This window comes from Bombus fervidus, chromosome 14 (assembly GCF_041682495.2).
Source record: "Bombus fervidus isolate BK054 chromosome 14, iyBomFerv1, whole genome shotgun sequence".
Lineage (NCBI taxonomy): Eukaryota > Metazoa > Arthropoda > Insecta > Hymenoptera > Apidae > Bombus > Bombus fervidus.
The window spans coordinates 481,434-500,062 of NC_091530.1; the positions used below are offsets into that span (position 1 = coordinate 481,434).

At 37.2% G+C, this 18,629-nt stretch overlaps 1 protein-coding gene and 1 long non-coding RNA gene across 9 annotated transcripts in view; one reads left to right on the forward strand and one right to left on the reverse strand.

The window, feature by feature from the left end:
• LOC139994522 (uncharacterized) overlaps positions 1-18,629 on the reverse strand; it is a 342,661-nt gene that overhangs the window by 199,336 nt on the left and 124,696 nt on the right. The window contains exon 2 of the long non-coding RNA XR_011801657.1: positions 2,308-2,464. This is a non-coding gene — a long non-coding RNA (uncharacterized lncRNA). The remainder of the gene's footprint in view (positions 1-2,307; positions 2,465-18,629) is intronic.
• The window catches only part of LOC139994516 (zwei Ig domain protein zig-8), a 235,678-nt gene that overhangs the window by 104,053 nt on the left and 112,996 nt on the right, over positions 1-18,629 (forward strand). For 3 of the 8 annotated variants that reach the window (XM_072017255.1, XM_072017260.1, XM_072017261.1), the window contains exon 2: positions 16,636-16,677. The exons of 1 other annotated variant lie outside the window; for it this stretch is intronic. The gene's annotated coding sequence lies outside the window, so the exon portion shown is untranslated. Of the gene's footprint in view, positions 1-7,323; positions 7,496-9,482; positions 9,768-16,635; positions 16,678-18,629 lie in introns of those variants that run through there. 4 more of the 8 variants (XM_072017256.1, XM_072017263.1, XM_072017258.1 and 1 more) reach the window with 3 other exon arrangements.

An 18,629-nucleotide genomic window follows, 5' to 3' on the forward strand; every position in this document is an offset into this window, starting at 1 on the left:
TCGCGCAGATTGCGAATGGCTGATTGAAATGCAAGTACTCGATCGTATACTTCGTCCCTTGAAAAGGTATCAAAGTTGCAAAAACGGTCGAAGGAATTCCTCGATGGAACCTCGGTTAAGCAGAAAAGGGGAGAAATTACGATCGAGATATCGTGCTCGAACGTACCTACATGCACGTTACTGAGCGTTACGAAGCTCGACCAGCGTGCAACATTACGTTTTAACGACGCGCATAAACCGCCAGTTACCACCAGCTAATAAAAGGTAGACACTTTCGAAACTTCTCCAAAGTGAACGCGCGCGTTACTCTTTTTTCGGCCGCGCGTTTCGAAGAGCGTAACACGCCTAAAACTTATTTGCTTCTACCGGAATCTCGCCTATCTCCGAAGCAACGCGAGATAAGCTCCGGAGTTTAAGGAGTTTCTCACACCCTGTTTACGCAACCCTGGTGTAGTTACATATGGTGGTGATAAACGGAAATTGTCGCGGTGCTATCAAGCCGGTATATCCGAATAATACAATAGATAAATGCCGAGCAGAGGCAGAAACAAGTTGCGTTGAAAATAGGATTTAGTTTGGTAATTATTAAAATATTTCCAATAAGCAAAAATTTAAGAAAATTTAAGAAAAAATAACAACTTTCTACGTTTGGAGCCATTAACAAAAGCCACGTTTCACCGCATAAATCATAAATTTCCAATAAACACTAACCCTCGATTTCATCATTTCGCGTATAAAATAAATGAAACATTAAAGTAGCGCGCGTAAAAATAGAGTTTTCTGAAGCATCGATCGCGATGTGAGCACTGGTAATATCGGCCACGGATGCGCGCATACTTGGACATAAATGGCGTACTCGGAGAGTAGAGGCAGTGCTTTTTGCGTCTGCTACGTTTATAGTCGATTCCTTCCTTTCCCTCGGCAACGATATCTTTCCTCCTTCCAACATTTTCGCTAACACTTTTTATCCTGCATCACGATCAGTATCCACGCTCGAGCGCTTTTCGATCGAGTTTCATCACGATATCCAGAAAACGGCATCCGTAACCGCGATTATGTTGCTCGTGAAGGCAGGTTCAATTTCGCGGTGTTGCTTCGCGTGACCATGACAGGTTGTAGGAACATTCGTAAGAAAGACGGAGCATGTTCGAGTCCGAGGCAAATAGCTGGACTTGTATGTTGCGGCGCGGTAACGTCCGTCTGACCTAACGCAGACTATACCACTGTGCGGAGCAAGATAACGCAAGGTCGAGAGTTACTCTTGTTCGCTCTGTGTAATTACTACCTTGATACTCTCAACAGTTTTTTAGAGACACACACGCTGATTACGTAGTCATGGTTTTCATCATACGATAGTAGTTAACGTTCCGCGTGTAAAGTGTAATGTATAGTGGTTCACGATTATATCATAGAACACTTCTATGTTGTGTTTTAGTTATTATTGGCTTCCGCCTCGCAACTTTAATATCGGCACTTTTCAACGGTATTCGGTGAATAGTTACGAGATGGACATCCCTATTAAAATCTTCGTTAATTGTTGCGACCTTCGAGGAAGAGACAGTGGGATCATTTTTCACAATATTAATGATTTTCCTCTTTTTTCGCTCGTTCAACCTTTCTGGGTGACCCGATCGCCGAGCATTTACTACAGTTTCTGTGTTAGAAAATCGTACAATTACGCTTCTAATGACGACGCGATTTCTTTCCATTAAATTCCCAATAATGGAATATGAATATCTTTCTTTAAACAAATTTATTCTTATTTTTCGTTCTGCAACAGTCGTTTCTTGGATTCTACGACTCGTTTTACACTTGTTAATACTTTCTTTTAAAGATAGGAGACCGAATAAAATACAAATGAATGTCGTTATAAGGTAAACGAATAATCGAACATTGAGTTCTCTGTTCGATTTATTTGCAGCTATGCCGATACTTTTGTTCGTCACCGTATATTGTATGTGTCGTATAAAACGTCTTGATATTTCATTTACGCTGTAACTAAATACTACTGCCATAATTAAATTGGTCGAATTTGAAGCCAATAACTTTTGTATTATGTGTGTACATTTTTAGATCTATCTAAAACTTTACTGATAATAATCGTAATAATAATCGTATATTTAAACGTATTATAACACATATTATACGTTTATAAAATATTATACAATTTCGCGAGTCAGTGTATTATTTCAGCGTGTTGTTAACGAAGATTTTGTTTAAGATAAGAGAAAAAGTTTTGCAGTCTATTAGGAAAAAAATATTGAAACAAAGTTTCACCGATTTTTAATATATGTATGTTGTACGAACCATCGACTGCTCGTCACGTTGATTTGGCTCGAGAATCTCTGAAGTTCAGGAGCGACGAAGTTTAAAATATTTAATCCAGACGGATACTTCTTTCTGCTTACGGCTAGCACAATAGGCGAAGTTTCTTCTTCTTCTCGAGATGTTTTCAAGAGAGGAGCTGAAAAAGAGAGATGAAAGCTTAAGAAAGGCGATGCATACTCCTTGTGAATATTCTTTTGAATTTTACATAACCTTTAGAAAGTTACTAGTCGAGTCCTTAATCTAAGAACTGAATTTCTATTTCGAACTTTCAAATTCGAAGTCTAATTTGTCCATGGTAAGTAGCAAACGAACGTTTTATGAATTTATAATACACTAATTTGTTTTGCAAATCGATTCTAAGAGTACCTAAGCTTGATATTGTAAATTGAACAAATATTTAGTTCTACAAGGAAAACTTTTATCAAAGATATTCCCAGAGACATAAAAGGCTATACTACTGAAAAGTTTCATGGATAAATATTTGGCTATAACCATTATGGCCACTGCAGAAATAGTACTCCCGTAAAATGCTCCGAGAAACTCCTTGTACTTTAGTATTCTCCTTTCTCCTTCGTTCGACGTTTCAGAACGAAATATGAAAAGATTTTTCAGAGATTTCACTTGAGAACGTAACAAATTCACAATTATACGTTGTGCATAAGAAGCAATACTAATCGCTATAAAATTTCACGACGGCAATGATAATATTTTACAAAAGATAGGTAACCGATTAAAATTAAAATTTCATACATTTCGATGCCGATAGATTTTAATCTTACAGCATTGTTCAGCCGAATTCCGCACAAAAGACGCGGACTGATGAAAATTTTCGAGTCAACGATTCTCTCGTCAAATCTCTCTCAACTTCTTCTATGTTCCTCGTTTTTATTTTATCTCCACGTTATTTATTCTTTCGATAAAAAGAAACGATGATTAAAATATCAAGAAAAACATTCGGTGGCTTTTATTCTAACGATATCCCGGCTCCCGATACGTTAAATGCAAGTTCGTTTGCATTTACGTAGCATGTACTCTTCCATCTTTTATTAACCAGTTCGCGTAATACGCATGATTTTACGTTACCGAAATCAACGTGCTTTTTAAATAAAGAAAGGATTCAACGGGAAGGCATAAAATTTAAAAGGGAATTAAACGAAGCGACGTGAAATCGGCGTTTCTCATTTGACCGCAAATTGCATCTTAACTTCCTCTTAAATGCTAACTGGAAACGATGGAACCGGACTTACAGCGTTGGTACTACTATTACCCGTCGCGATGAATCAGCTGAATAAATGTGTTTAATGGAAGTACTATTTTACAGCAACTATTTTATATTAAGTATTTTAACCCTTTAGGTAAGTATCAAACGATCATTGGCACTTCTTCGTACAGTCTACAAAATTGTTTTCAAAAACTTATCTAGGAAAGCTTTGTCGTTACTAAAAACAATTATATTAGAAAATTCAATTTTCCTTGTGTTCAACGGAAAATTTCCCTAAACGCGTTATTCCTACACTTTTATTTCAATCTTATGTAATGCAATCAGTAGTATAATATAATTTATTATTTCAGAGGAAATGAGTAATTAATAATAAAGTCGTATTAAATTGGTCGCATGTGCTTACAAACATCCTCGCATTTACAAATAATAAATTTGTATTAATTTGTTACAAACAAAAAATTTCTATTAAATTGATTCATAGAAATAATAAATTTCTATTAAATTGATTTATACAAATAATACATTTCTATTAAATTGATTTATACAAATAATAAATTCCTGTTAAATTAATTTGTGCGAATAATATATTTGTATTAAATTGTGCGCGTATGCTCGCGAATACCCTCACGTTCGTAATTCGACGACACACATCACGCGATGAAACACGGAGATCGGCAAAGCTTGACACGACAAACGAAAACATTTCGTACGCAAGCCGGTCCAATTGAAATCAGAAAGCAAGAGAAGCGAAGCGAATGCCGTCAAAAAGAGAGTGAACAATTTGCTCTCGCTATGTAAGACAGCGGGATGTCGAGTGTGTCAGAAGCTGTTGAACGGTGACAGATGGCTGTAAAAGAGACAGAGCGGAGTCGGTGAAAATTAGTGCCAGCATTAATAAAGCTGAAAGCTCCTTTAGAATAACCCTCCGCGATAGGGGAGAACTTCGAGTTCGTGTAAGCTATTACTCTCTTTTGTGCACGACCGTGTTTCGTACTTTGCTCCTTCCGCCTCGATGAGAACAAACTTATTGTGTCCAACCGAATGAAAAATTAAGAAATCCGTGTTCTACTAATCGATAGAGATCGGTGCTTTGGTATTTAAGTGAGATTACCTAGAGAGAAAGTCTTTAGAAGGTGGTTTAATGGAAATCTAAGAATGGAATAATTTATGTTGCTGGATATTTAGAAATTATTAATTCTTGTAGAATCTCTGTAGAATATACTATATATACTGTACAGTAGAGTTCAACTTTGTCGTAATTTTTGTTTCCTTCTCGTTAACAGATTCAGGACAGATATTAAACTATCAGACAGTAACATTTTCAAGCCTTATCATTTAAACAGAAAAGAACTCGGACGCTAAATATTCCAATTAAAAACACTAGATTTACATGATCAATATGGCAAGTTTCAAATTTTTCTCATATTTCTGTGAATCTTTTACTTGCGAGGAATCTTTAAATCTCTCAAGCTACTTGGCCTGCTAGAACTCAAACACCGAGAAAGATAAGTCCCTCTCGAAGTTCTTTCGTTGCGTTCCCCCACTTAGTTAGCCCTTTAAATCCCTGCTACGCTTACATTCGTTCCTTGTAGCCTATCCTTCGAGGCAACCTTCTGTTCGGTTTTCCCTTCCTTTCCTCAAGCTTTTCACAGCCTCTACTTTGTGTCCTTGTATCAAGGTGAAAATTCTTAATCTTGAAATACACCACGAAACAGCAACTGCAGCGAATGTGCACGTTCGCGTGTTTACGCGTTGGAAAATCGAGCATCAGGAACATCTCTCTAGCTTTGTTTCGTTTCGCGGAACGGGAAACGGGTGAAAAAGAAATAAAAGTGTCGCTCGTAGCAGAAGAAAGAATTCGTAGGAGGATTTCGTTCTTGGCTCGTCGCACGATTGGCTCGAAGGAAGAATAGGAGACGCGTCGAACAGGGAGAATAAAATCACTTTAGAACGAGTCATTTGTGTCTTTGGATTTATGTGCTTCCTTTGAATGCCGCGGCCGACTTGCGAGACCTTTGTAACTCCAAGCAGGAAGAAGTGTTCCACTCTACTTTCTCTTTCCGCTGTTCTCTATTTTCTTTCCCAAGTTGCCTCACACTAGAATTTTTCTCTTCGCCTTTTCTCGTTCCCGTGGAAAAACTAATCGTGAAATGGGATTATCCGTTCTATCATTATACGAGAATTTTGATTGATTTTTATAAATAAAGATACTACGTCGAATGCAAGATTTATAGGATGTCTATCAACTTGGAAATTTCTCAAAAAAGAGTGCATAGAGTTAAAATATTAATAAGTCAAACTATATATCATCTACTTTCTTTTCATTTAAAAAAGATCGCTACACATTCAAAACGTTTACAAGTTTTACATTTGCAATCAAGACAATTCGTTCCACGAGTCGTCTCAGATTCGTCTCGTCTCTTGACATTTTGCCTAATCTCAACTTCTATCCTATCATTATTCTATTTTACCTAGGATTATCGCCTTCCATCTTCCTCTACTTACACTTCGTTAAGCTTTATTCTTTGTTATCGCGTACTATTCTTTTACCATCCTTCTATTCATATTACTCACACTATCCAGTGTAAATTTCTAATTTTTTGCACTTCATCATGGTCGATTCATCGTGCACAAAAATTCATCATGATCTGCTACGTAGCTCGCCTTTCCACATTCTATACTTCCTATGACTAATATTAAGTTCAGGCATAAACTCGAACACAATGTCGAGGATGCTCGATGGTCTCGTCTTAACGCCAGTTTCACCGAGAGCGCTAAACTAGAATAATCCACGTAATTGAAGATTCAACGAAGGAAGTCAGAGGTTAGGAATGGATCGTGTTGTTCGGTAAGTTTATCGCATCCCTGTGGGTTCGATACGCAGACCAATATCCTATTTACATGCTTAAATTAGTTGCGTCGACGAACGGGGTTAACTATCAAATTGAAACAGGTGCGCGTACCGCGCGAGTTTATCCGAATCAAATTCCGATCGTGACAACAAGTGTAATTGGTCCATTTGCAGGGAAAATCTGATAAATGCGGCGTTGCCCCAGGAGCGTTGGATGACACTAATGCCACGATTGCTGCAAAATACTTAGGAACTCGGCACGGCAAAAATATTTCGCTCAAGAATTTATTATATTAACGTGGCACAATAGAACTTTCATTTTCCTAATGGACCGCTGACGTGCACGCTATATAGTGTTTAATCTTGAAGTTGGAAAGGAAAATATCGTACATACATAAACACGTACGGAAATAAAAAAATGTAGGCCTTTTTTACCTATAATTTTCATCCAGCAAAATATTTCTAACTTTATCTGTCTTTTTCTTCTGATTTCTTTTTCTAATACGATTTTTACAATTGTATTATTTTTATAATATAATAGCATATTATGTAACTTTAAAAATTGTCGGAACGTCATATGTATAAATTTAGATTAAGATCGTAAATAAAGTAAAGATATTTCTATAGTAATTTTTTAAATACGTGGTAATATTTTAAAATACTAAAAGTTGGTCGAAATAATTTGTACAAATAAAGATGTTCGTGAATGATATATTCTGTAGTAGAAGCTTGTCATAAAATGTATAAATATTTATCACGACTTGGCTCGGCTCTCCACCACGGGGCTTGAACGAGCAGGGGTTCAACACAATACAAAAACGGGGGCTATAAACAAAGACGCTATGAAACGTCAAGGAAAGGTCGTTATATTCTCAGTCACTGCCGCGGTATCGCACGCTCAACATTAGTTTTACGATACGGCTCGTGTCTTACGTATTATCGCGACGTTCCTCATGTTTTAAGATGTTTCTCGTTGCTTAATTACGTGTTGTATTAAATGTCGCGAAATTCGTGAATCGTGAAAAAGAAATATCATTTCTCGTTGTTCTACTAGTGCATTCTCATCTTCCATGCCATGGAGATTCATCATAATGGTAACATGATAAAATATAATTATTAATACCTTTACGTACATAACTATCTGTATCTATGTACAATGTATTTTGTTTATCGGTTTTTTTAAATATCATTGTTAAACGATTAAGTAATTAATAATTTTCTGTTTGAAACTTCCATATTTGAATGAAAATATTTACTTTTGTTAGTTATGTACACTATTATTATAGATACTATTATTATAGATAATTAAAGAATTATCGAAATTATAAGCAAATCGAAGTTGCTACAACTCCTCTAACGATTGCGAGAAAACAGATTGCGAGTCGGTGAAATTGCACTACGACTTCGAAATACTGGATTTTTGCAATTCGCAAAATACATAGTTACGTAACTGCTGTAAAGCGATATGTTTTAGTCGTAATATACGGTATATATAGGATGTAGCTTATAGCAAAGCTATAAATACTACGATGAGAACAATTTTTAGAAAGCTTGAATGGGCGGGCGAGGCTTTCACGAATGTAATAACCGTAGAAGAAAAGTAAAATAGATAGATACAACGGATACAAAAATCTTGACTTAAGCCAAGTTATTTTATTAAACTGGCTGCTAAAAAACTGCCAAAATGTAATAAATAATTTATCAGAATTCAAAACGCGTATTGTATCGATCGTTTATATTTCGATAAATAAATAAATCGGTTTCTATGTTAAATAACAGGCTTCTTTAGCCATGTGATTTCTGTAATCGGTAACAATCAACTTTGCTTTGAAACATACTTTGTTTGTGAATACCGAATACAGAAGAACTGTATTTCACTTTCGTCCGTTGTATGGCTTGTAAAATATACAATATCGATATAGAACATCGATAACTCCATTGCCAATTACCTGCCTTAATTTTAAAAATCGTCGATTTATTCTTTTCGTAACGAGCGAGTAGGAACTAATTAACTGGCAGACAATGTAAAAAGGGAAACCTGTCATTTTCCACGAACATTGAAGTAAACCGATACGTAGGTTCGATAGCGATGCAGCATTATCGGCGAAAAGGATCGGCCGAAGACAGGGGACAGAAAATAGGTCGATTAGCGTAGCGGTTCGTTGGAATCCCTGCGGATCGAGGCGACCAGCCAATATTGTATTTACATGGCCGAATTAGTTGAGTCGGAATGAAATTTTGTTCCTGTTTTCGAATCTCTCGCGATACGCGCAACTTCCATACAAGTAACGACACGGCTGTTTAATTCCGTAAATAAACTCTTCGCGAAAAGTTCGACGAAACCGAGTTAAACGTACCACCGCCGCGTCGCTCCGTGTGTTATAGATGGTTTTAATTCAAGATCAGATCCCTTTTTAAGTATTATACTTTCGATAGAAAGCTGCATTCCCAATACGCCATTTTGATTTTGCAAGATCTTTTTAATTTAATTTCTCTTATTATACAAGTTACGTTCAAGTAATCACATGCATTTTGAAAAGTAATCGAAATATGCTATTTGTACTTCTTTAGTAATTGTTAAACTACGTATATCCATACAAACGGATATTTTTAAGGAAACAATTAGAAAAATGGGATCCAAGCAGAGATTCTATCCATCGAATATTATCACGAATATATATACGATATTATCGTTTAATTTTTTCGTACCGATAATTACATAAAAATCCGCTATCTATTCGTCGTATTTTTATGTATAGCGTATTATTTTGAATTATATTTCAACAATTAATTACTTACTTAATTATACCGATCGTTCCAGCACGTCCACTTATCACCATACACAACGTTACGAATATATTTGCAATCGCTTTCGTTATTAAACCGATATTCGAGAGTTCGATAAAGATCGATTGTTTCTTTGATTCTGTCAATCGAACTTCGACATTCTGCATCATGATCGTGTTAAGTTGGCAATCCAAGCTTGAGACACATATATTAAGTTGGCTACACTTGTTAGTTAGCCGGTAACCTCCTTAGAATGATCATAGCGGTATTATAGTTTTGCAAAGTAAGATTTTTATTTGCTAGGAAAAGGAAATTGAAACTCACAGATTAAATAAAATCGTGTTGTTTTCTTTGTATCTGTTCGATTCTTTATATTGGATTAAAAGCGATCGAACGTGGTGATTTCACAGTGGATTAAACGAGATGAGCCGCGTCGGTAGAACAATCGTAGTGATATGTGCGCGAATGTTACGTGTGCTTTCGTTGGAATGTCTGAAATTCTATTACGCAGGATATTGTAATTTAGTTGCTGGTAGCTTGTGATAAACAAAGTGCTGATTGCGCTAGAGAATAACTTTGGTATGTAACTCAAAGATATTTAACGCGGAGTAGAACATAGTAAAATAGTTTCTAATTTTTGTATTAAGTGGAAATTTAATACTTATTATCGTATAGTTTCGCTTAATAATATCCAACTTATTTTCGAACAGTTCTGCCACGTCATAAACAACTCGTATAGTATTTAAGATCATCAAGTTATCATCCTGTATTAAAGCCATCAGGCTGTAACATATTGGATAAGCATTGATCATTAGAGATAATGAGTTTGCATAATTATTAACGAGTTTAATGGTGAATGAATGCGTGGTCGATGGTCCGCAAATGTTCGTCTATCCATAATGATCAATATTTGTTAAAACACGGCAAACATAATAAACAATGTTTGTCGATCGCTTTGTATGTTAAACCGATTATTATTAACGAACAAAGCAGGCACTATAGACACGGTTAACACAATATCGATGTAGGAAGAACATGATTTATCGAAGTAATCGAAGCATCGCAACTGTTGGAAAATTATGGAGTTTAAATATGATTTAAAGAATCGTCGTTTCGATAGAAATCTATAGCACGGTTACTCGTTAAATCATGAACTTGACAGAAATGGCGGACGTGTATCGGCAATTGTTGCGATAAGGTTTTCCCTTTGCCCGCGCACTACTTCAAAACGAATTAAAAATACCCCAATAGATATACGATAATTGTGGCGATGTTTAATATTGGCACATTTCCGCATCAAACGGTCGAGTTCTCGCGTGCTTGATTCTCGTGCAGCCACTGTCACGATCGATCGATAATTTGCCGCGTTTGTCAGCGTTTTCGATGCGCGGTGCACGAGCTGGACGAAGCTGACCCCGTCGCCCCCCACTTGCGAATTTTTACAAAAACCAAACTGCGTTCGTTTGTTCGCGATTTGACCACATTTGCCGATCAAAATTTTCGTTTCTCCGCCATTCGAAGAAAGATTATCGCCAAATGAAAATTTAAAAACCTGATAACTTCTTTTTTCGAAGAGTGGATAAACGAAAATTTCGATTGGACGAATGTGGTGAAATCGTGGACAACCGAATGCAGCTTGGTTTTATAAAAGTTGGCATTTCAGGGTACCAACTTCACGCAGCTCGGTGCTCGACAATTTTTAATCGACGCGCGACCGGTTTCGTCACCGTGGAAAATTGAAACGCGCCCGTCGGTCAATATCACAGGCACGTTCAAATAATTTAATTACACACAAGACGCGTGGAAAATCCTGACAAAGGGAACTCTAGGAATCCCGGAAATATCATCCTACTCTTCGATTTACTTTGAAATTCCATTGAAATTCTGCTCTCCATAGAACTAGATAATTCTATCGCAAGAATCATAACGAAACAACGTATCAAAATTGGTAGAACTTTGTAGCAGCTTCCGCACATTTTTGCAGAAAAATAGATGTCAATTAATTGTAAGTACAAAGCAAGATAATATTTTATTAGTTTTATTAGTTAGTAGAGTTTTTAAAAGCATAGAGGTTTTTAAAGTATAGAGACACTTTGATACACGTGGATTTGGTGCAATCGTTTCGCTCGCGCTAGCTTTTAGGTGGAAATGGGAAAATCAATTCCATTAGCGGTCAAGGAAACGAAATGATGAAGCCTAGAACGTAATACTACTTGCGATTGTAACTTAAGCTTGCAATCATGGGGATTTTCCTTGCACTTTCCGTGGGCTTAGTAGCCATGGTGGTATCTCTGAATGAGATGATCGATCGAAACCAGCGTGATATATAATAATAAGGTGATCGACCATTGAGATAGCAAGATCCATACTTTTAAATTCACCCTGGAAAACTTAAATCCATAGTTTGAATAACGCGAAGCTTTGCGAGAATTTTGTGGAAACGAATGTAACGAATTTGATCAAGTGGATTTTTCATTGGACTAAATTTCAGAAATAGATTTCAAACCTCGGTTTGGTGTATATTCGATATTTAAAGGATCTCAGCTCGTCCGTAATCTAAGCTTTAAACGAACTCAACTTTAACGCGAGAGATTGCTCAGACTCTGTGCTATTTCGTGCCGGTGAATCGATATAAATACGAGTATGGGCACTTTGGCGAAGAACGATCGTGTCAAAACGTAAGAAACGCGGAGAATTTCTCGGGGAACGTGAGACAAATATTCGAGATCTGCCATTTTTAACTATCGACGTGGGTCGATTTTAAATATCACGGGTAAAGAAGGAGATCAATGAGAAGGCTATTTTAAGGAATGATCGACCATAATTTAGAACGTTGACAAAGATATCAAAAGGAAATAGGATGAGAGGTTAATTGCTTTTTTCCAAGCGCTTCGCTCGTTGAGAAAGATAAAAATTCGCTACTTATCTTTTATACCGGTGTTCTTTTCCCGAAGCAGGAAACAATTTTGTGGTTGGTAAGCTTGAGGAATGATATCGCTGTAGGTTACTAATAACAGGGATTGGGTAAATGTTTGTTTTGCGCTGTTGCAGCAAACTCGATGTAGTTCAAACATTGAATTTATTTCTGTATGCCAAGATAAATTCAGCAGACAAATCTTTTGTTTAATCTTAGAAATCTCGAACGATAGTACAGCGCGGTTTAAATGTTGGAGACCTAAATTTTTTCCTCTCCTGTAATATACGATTCTGGATGTGAAAGAATCATATTCATACCTAATTTTGATATTTTCCTATTGTAAACAGACAGATACCTAATTTTTCTTATATAGGAAATATTTTACTCGCCCCTAAGACGATCAAATTTTGTTATCTTTTATATCTTTTGTACTCTTTTAGTTTTGCCTTAATTCCGTGGTCATAATTTACTTCCGGCAGTCGATATTATTGCCACGGAAGCCAGAGAGCTGACGAAATTTTATTTTGCTCCATGAGATTATCGCGAGAGCCATGGTTAACAATCCATATCCTGTGTTAGATATTCAAGCAAGTCTCAGCTACTACTGACCTCGACTGGCGAATTGCATTTAGCTTGAGCTCTCCATCACAGAGAGATGGCAGAACTTGTTCTTAATTAAGACATTAAGACACGCGGTTTGATACTAGCTTGTACTTGCAACGTACACGTTGCTATTAGATTAAATTACATGGAATTCTTTCTAGTTGAATAAGATTCAGCTGTTCGATCTTTCGTTCGAGCTTTCCATATTGCAACAAATATTGCGAAAAGGATCATGTAAGCATAATATATTTATCGGTCATTTATCACAAGTTACACTTTGGTTTAAAAATTAGTCGTATAAATTTTGCTTATTTGGTGTTTATTCGGTCCTGATTGCTTTAATTTATTGCGCACATCTTTTTATTAGTTTTTCCGATTTATTCAATTTTCATTAAGTTCGATATAAATTACGATGTTATTACGATAGATATAACTGAAAAATGGATGAGCGGCGAATAGAGGCAGTTACACGTAAAGAGACTTTCCTTCCTCAAGTTATAATCGTTTTCCTTTACTGCAGAGAGCTGTAGTTAATCCAATGAATGTAAGTGAACGAGAAAAGAGAATGATAAATGAAGCCGTAGTTGTACCTAAACGAGCATCCATTTATATCCTAACATGAATTGCAATGTGCATGGGTGGCTAAATATAAAAATTACACTTTAACCGATCCAACCACTCTATCTCAATAATTAATTCAGCCATATTACCACGGATAATTATTAATCTGTTTTCTTTCAGCGCAACACTTTATAATATATTTATTTAAACATTTTATATTTCAATCCCCTAAACTATCAAGAATTTGAAACCCAACTGCAATTTCTAGAAGTCTCTATCGTTGAAACAGATTGCGTTGAAAGTCACAGTTGGAAAGAAAAATAAGTGGTAGGTCAGCCAGTGGAAATGGATATCAATGAAATTTCTTCAAATACGGTTTGTTTCGACAAAAATGTAGATGTTAATTTCGATTATTTAAGAAATAATACGTACGTTATACGAATATATAATGCCGATATATTTTTCCCCGCGACTTTACATACTTTTGCTACTCGCAACTTGCAATTGATTTTCTCCTTTCGCAAAGTTCAGGTAAAAGCAAACAAAGCTTTTCGTGACTTTCTGTTTCCTTCCATCTAAGCTCCGAACTCGGAGCACTCTTGACGTGAAACACCGCAGCAACAATCTCTGCACTGTGCATGGATTCGAAGAAACGCGACAGAAATTCTGGCAGGCACATTTACAGATGTACAAGCGAACGAAACCGCGTGTTTGGAGTTGCCGTGATGTCTCGTACACGTACATTGCGATTCGTGGTTTTTCCCTCTCTTCTCGTATTCTCGCTCACCGGAATCGCAGAAACCATTGCGTTATTTATGCGCGTTCGTTTAAAACCGCTGTTTTCGGTCGCTAAGGCTGTTTATCATTTAAATGGGAAATACGGAATATGGAAATAACGAGGAAGAAGTGTGTAATTGTGGAAAAATGAGAATTAGGGAGAGCGTGATTGTAAAGAGCAGTTCAACGGAGTGACAAAATTTTAAGACGAAAGATTAGTCTTTTCTTATTCAGTTTCTAAAATAATTTCAGAGTTGTAATTAAAAATGCAAGCGTTAAAGCAGATTTAAAACGATATTCTACAGAGGAACAAAGTTTTATAAAATAATTGTACATTTTACTACTGCTGTCCGGAAGCATGGAACGACGCTAAATTGAATTTCTTTATTTCGGCTATTTTTCGGAATAAACCCTTTATAATAAAAGGGTAGTGTTAATTTCAAGAACGTATTTTTAATCTACAGAGCAAAGAAAGATTGTTGGAGCGATTCAAAAATTGGGAAACAGAATAGAATGATTATCCGTTTCAACGTTCTACTTCTACGAAAAATACTTTCTATCGTCTGCGATAATTGAAATTTCAAGATTCACACGATAACGATCAAGTGCTTTAAATTAATAAATCATCCGCGATCCAACAAAATCCAACCGTCGAACAATAATTTCGTTTCTTTACACTAATCTCCCGAATACACTAAAGAGCAACCCGGCAAACTGAAACGCGAACAACTACAAATTGGAGGAAATACTTTTCCTTCGGTTCTTTAGATGGTATTGCACGAGAGACGTTTCCCAGCAATGGTCGTAAGCGTGCGAAATCTAGCGTGGATCGAAGTTGCGTGCACGGACAATGAGAAACGACTACTCGCCGCACGGTAGAAAATTCGTTGAGCAAAGTGGCGAGCCCGTTTCCATCTCTTTCCTCCGGCGAGAGGCAGTTCTTCGAACGAGGGCAAAGTAAAGCTCGAAAGTGTATTTGCTAAACGACTTTGAAAGAATCGAACGATTCCTTCTCGTCTTCTCATCATCGTCTTCTTTTATCTCTGGTTTCCCCGTGTCTCGGTTTTTAACCGGTCGCGCGATATTTTCTATCGTGTCGATTTTCGAAGATTCGCCCTCCCATAATTTACATCATCCCTCGTCGCGCTTTGTAGTACTTTGCGATTTTATACGCGTGCAAAATGACGAATTTTATTAAATGAATTTACGGCTACTAGAATGCTACGAGAACGCTATTAGAATCTGTTAATCCGTTCGAAGTTCATTGCGCGGTATCGTTTCATTTATTTTTCTTGATAAAAATCCACTTGAACGTTTCGCGTATAGTAGGTAGTTATTTTTGATCCATTAGAAAATAGGTATAAAATATGTGAGAATTCTCGTACCCGTATGCATGGCAAATACGATGTATTATTCGAACTATAATTCAAGGAAAGAATAACTCGATGGTGCATATATGTATGTATCCCGTCGAAAGCTTTTTAATGTCTCAAACTTCTGTATTTGACTTTGTTTCTCTCGCGGTTTCATCGTCTCCGTAGTCCGTCGATATACGACTGTTAGCTTTAAATACAATATCTTTTGCGATTTAACGTTGCGACAAAAAATGTCGCGCAATTATTGATTTTATGTCGGTAAGTGGCGTATCTCGATTATTTAGATCCAATTGAAAACGATATCGTCCTTTCTCTTGGTTGGCATAAAACTCGCCTTGAAGATAGTCTAAAACCGGAATATCTAAGATAAATGGATCGGATCCGGCGTCTATGCACTCTGCTCGCAGAACCTTCTGACATATTTGGTACGCGTGTGCATATGTACAGGTTCATCCCGCATATTCAAGCAACGCTCTTCCACCGAAAGAGATACACGGTTCTCGCGTCCTCCGGAAAGAACGGGACAAATGCATCCTGTTCTCCCTGGTCCCTTTCCCCGGCTGTTCCTCTAGATAATGACGATCTATGGCGGGCTGCATAGTTTTTCAGGTCAGCGTTATCTGGTGCGTTCCGGTGTGCAAGAACGCTAGCTAACACGCATACCGCGTGAACCAGCTGCGAAACTACCGAAACTGTTTGTCTGCGAGTGACGAGAGGTCCAGCATACCGGATCCCCGGAATTGTTGTTGCTCCAGATGAAAGCAGAGCATGGAACCATCCGCGTACCTGTCTCGTAAATTCGCACCTCTCTTCCCGTTCTCCGCCATCTTCATCCTTTACTCTTCTTTCACCAGCCACGAATTTATACTCTTAACGCTCTACAAGCTACCGTGGCTAGACATTTGTAAAAAACTTGTTAATAAATGACAGAGAAAGCCTAGAAATTTTTAGTTTCGTTGCTTAAATAATATAAACGTAAATAGCAACGACATTTGAGATATCGCGAGTGTTTCAAATAAAAGTAACGTTGGTAAATTTAAAATAAATAGGAAGAAGCTATTAACGAAGAAGAAGCGCTTGTGGGAATTATTATGCGAATAAGCGTGATGGACCATAGAAATAGCGATTATTTTACACAAGTTTACAATTTTTATATAAGTTTACGATCCTCTGTTTTTCAAATATTGCATAAAAGAAATTATTTCTGTTCTAGGCTGTCTCTAGCATCGGACCAACATTCCATCTCGTGTTCGTGGTAAGTTTTCATGAAGTACCATTTCTTTATATCCTGAATACGTATATATATATATACGATATAATATACGATATAATATGCAATACGGTTAATAAAGTTTAAGATCAACATAAATAATTGTTATTCGTTAAGTCTCGATACATACGGAATCCATCGTATACGACACAAATAACATCATTAAAGTTACTTCCGCTACTTCATCTTAAGGTGCATCTTAACCAACGAAAATATTTGACTGCTAATTAATTTACTTCCTGTTTGCGTTTATTGGTACGCAAACGTTACGTGTAAACGAAACTTGGCAAAATCTTGAAAGTTGGTCGTGCAAAGAGCTGTTTACACGGGAAGTAGATATCGTTTTCTTCCAATTTTGTCCCCTGCCTCTTCTCGAAATTCCCTTCGTACGCCAACTTCTCGACTGGCGCGGACGTTAGGAATATCGCGAATCCCGCGAACGAACTTACGTTAATTAAGCAACGACGAAACATAACGTAATTACGCGCGATCATACCCTAGTAATTAGACTTAATTTATCGTGGAAGATAAACGAGCGACTGTTTCTACACGCAGATGGTAACAAGGCAACGTCCTTCTCGCAGTTGCGTATGTAATTTATTATAATTTAGCTGTTAGTTTTTCTTCGCGGATCGTTTCCGCCATCCTTAAATTTTACGTTCGTTACATCAGCTGTCCAACTCTATATATATCAGCTTAGATAGTCGACTCTCTCCGATATGCTAGCATAAGCGAAAATACGTTTTATTAAACGCTTATCAGTACATTTGAATCGTTTTAACGAACTGATTGGGATCGCAAGATACGACAAAACGAGGAATTACAGGAAAAGCAGAGTGGGAAATATATTCAACTCGATTGCTTTCCTCGTGTTTATTATTTTTAATAACGTTTCGTTATAACGAAAAGGAAAAACGGATTAACAAGCTCTCGGGCCAATTAACATTTCAATCGAGTAAAGGACACGCGCATACACAAAAAAGAGGAAAGTAAATGTTAGGGCGATTATTATTTGTTAAAAGAAGCAAGACAATGTCGCCAGATCTATATAAGTTCGCAAACTATCGGTTACCGGTGCCGGGCATCACGTTCTCCGATTTAAAGAAACTTTGGTAACTAGTTATAAAGGTCCCTGCAAAGCGTTGTTGTACGAAACGTCTTCAAAGTTGCAGAAGTAATAACGACAGAAATTCAACTTTACAGAGTAACGCGTCAAGGATGACAACCATCGTCACCTTCGAAAAAATATTCACGGTAACTCTACAACTTCTTAAGGTACAACAAATTTCGTTTAAGCTGATTCTGTAACTTTAGAATTATACCATTGCTTAACGACGGACCAAGCATATCGTTTTCCATTAATTGACACTTGACGAACGTATCAAGATCACAAAGTATACGTTTCGTCTTTCGATGGAACATTTTATTTTCGAGATTCGTTCCAAAGAACTGTTCGAAACATCTTACATTTTGGAAATTTAACGATACATCGAAGCTTTTGCGTTAGAAATATGTTAGGAAAATAATCACACTGTCAGCGTAAGAAAATACTAAAGCCGAGTAGTATCTGTAGATTCGGAAATGTCGAACTCGCGTGATTTTACTTGGACGTTCGTCCAGATCGACGATTGTACAAAAAATAACGGAAAATACCAAGCGTCGCGATCGCAGAACGTCAGGGCCCGGCATACGACACACCATACGGGGGAGGGCTTCAAATTTATGCCAGCCTCGAGCGTTCACGCTTCCTTTTTCTACAGCCGAGGATAACGAAGGCCGCTTTGTGGTCGTCCCAGGCGTTCGAACTCTGTATTTTAGATAGATTCTGAGTTCAAGCGTCGTCTCGCACTGTTATAGTTATGGCTGTCTGCCATACCGCTTCACGGTGCAGTGTCTCTATTCTTTGGCAATGCGATGTCGAATCGCGTGCCACCAGA